Source organism: Helianthus annuus, chromosome 7 (assembly GCF_002127325.2).
Source record: "Helianthus annuus cultivar XRQ/B chromosome 7, HanXRQr2.0-SUNRISE, whole genome shotgun sequence".
Lineage (NCBI taxonomy): Eukaryota > Viridiplantae > Streptophyta > Magnoliopsida > Asterales > Asteraceae > Helianthus > Helianthus annuus.
Window position 1 is genome coordinate 129,512,072 of NC_035439.2, and position 1,903 is coordinate 129,513,974.

General features: G+C 43.2%; 1 non-coding gene across 1 annotated transcript; it reads right to left on the minus strand.

The window, feature by feature from the left end:
- Positions 1-381: 381 nt before the first annotated feature.
- LOC118480669 lies at positions 382-488 on the minus strand. Its single transcript, XR_004863649.1, has one exon. It is a non-coding gene; the product is annotated as a small nucleolar RNA R71 (small nucleolar RNA).
- Positions 489-1,903: the final 1,415 nt, after the last annotated feature.

The window sequence follows — 1,903 nt, forward strand, 5'->3', positions numbered from 1 at the left end:
AGGTACTAAACGAACTAGGCTGGCTTTCTCCTAGCGTCCACAATAAGTCTCGCAAGCTTGGACGTCAAGCTGTTGAACAATGTTCCTATTTATATTTTTGATCCCCTGTGGATTATTTTCAACTAATTGTGATACATAGTATTACAATAACATTTCAGTTGAAATATATCTATCTTTTGCTTCCGCTGTGCATTTATATATTGTGTTGTTTGACTGTATTGTTGCCAATTACGTCACGGTAATCCCCCACCGGGCCCACCGGTGAAACGTGTGGAAATCAGGGTGTGACAGCTTAACGCCCTCCCAGCTGGATCGGTAAACACCTGGGATGAACTAGCCCAAAAATTTCTATATAAGTATTTCCCTCCCGCTAAAACGGCTAAATTAATGACTGAAATTAATACCTATTCACAAGAGGACGGGGAATCCTTATATGAAACTTGGGAAAGGTTCAAGGAGCTATTGCGAAAGTGTCCTCATCACGGTCTTGCGATATGGCAACAAGTATCCACTTTCTATAATGGGTTGTTACCACACACAAGACAAACACTTGACTCTAGCTCCGGGGGACTTTTAGGTAATCGCCGCCCGCATAAAATATATAATCAAATTAAGGAAATTGCTCAAACCAATTTCCAGTGGCACACTCCCCGAGGCAATAAATCTATTGCCCCAGGCGCACATAAGGTTGTTGAAAGACCTCTTTACAAGCCCAAATCGAGGCCCTTTCTTCCAAAATTAAAAAGTTAGAGATGACAAAAACAGTCTTGGTTATGGCTTGTGAAGGGTGTGGTGGGCCACATGAAAATTGGAGTTGTATGAAAGAAACAGATGATCAAACAGAATCGGTAAACTACATTGATAATAGACCTAGGCCGTCGGGTCCTCCAATGGGCACCTACAACCAAGGATGGCGAAACCACCCTAACCTTGGTTGGAGAGAACCCGGCAATAGTAGTAACCAACAAAATCAACGAACAAACTTTCAACAACCAAGAAACGAGTCACAAAATTTCCCTCAACAACAAGGTGGACGAGAAAGGCTTGAAGATACTATATCTCGCCTTATCTCCGACACTGAAAAGAAAAACTCAGATAGGTTTCTACAATTAGAATCAAATTTTAGAAATCAACAAGCTAGTATACAAAATATCGAAAAACAAATAAATCAACTAGCCCAGAATTTCTCCGAGAGATCGCAAGGCGCGTTACCAAGTAATATCGAAACAAACCCAAAGGCGCAAGTTCATCTCATCACCTTACGGAACCGTACCGTGGGTCCCGAGGAAGGGCCACCGCCTACTGAGGAGATCACGTCACCGCCCCACCAAGAGAAGGTTACTTCCCCACCATCAGAGCCCACCAAGGCTCCTCCGGTTCCGTACCCCGGTAGGTTTATCTGTCAAAAGACCAATGAGCAATTCGCAAAATTCGAAAGTCTACTAAAACAATTGCATGTCAACATTCCTTTCATTAACGTCCTAACCCAAATGCCTAAATACTCTAAGTTCATTAGGGACTTCCTCACTCATAAAAGGAAAATTGAAACATTGCAATTAGTTAACTTAGGCGAAGAATGCTCTGCTCTCGTACTCAACAAACTCCCCCAAAAGAAAATTGATCCCAGAAGCTTCACAATTCCTTGCTCAATCGGGGACTCCCCCGTGCGTAATGCACTAGCCGACCTTGGGGCTAGCATTAACCTCATGCCCGCATCAATGTTCAAAAGACTCGGCCTAGGAAAAACGAGTCCTACAAAAATGAGTATACAACTTGTTGATCGATCCGTCAAATTCCCGCAAGGTGTCATTGAAAATCTCCTAGTCAAGGTCGACAATTTCGTCTACCCGGCCGACTTTGTCATACTTGATATGGAAGAAGACACCGAAGTCCCCCTCATACT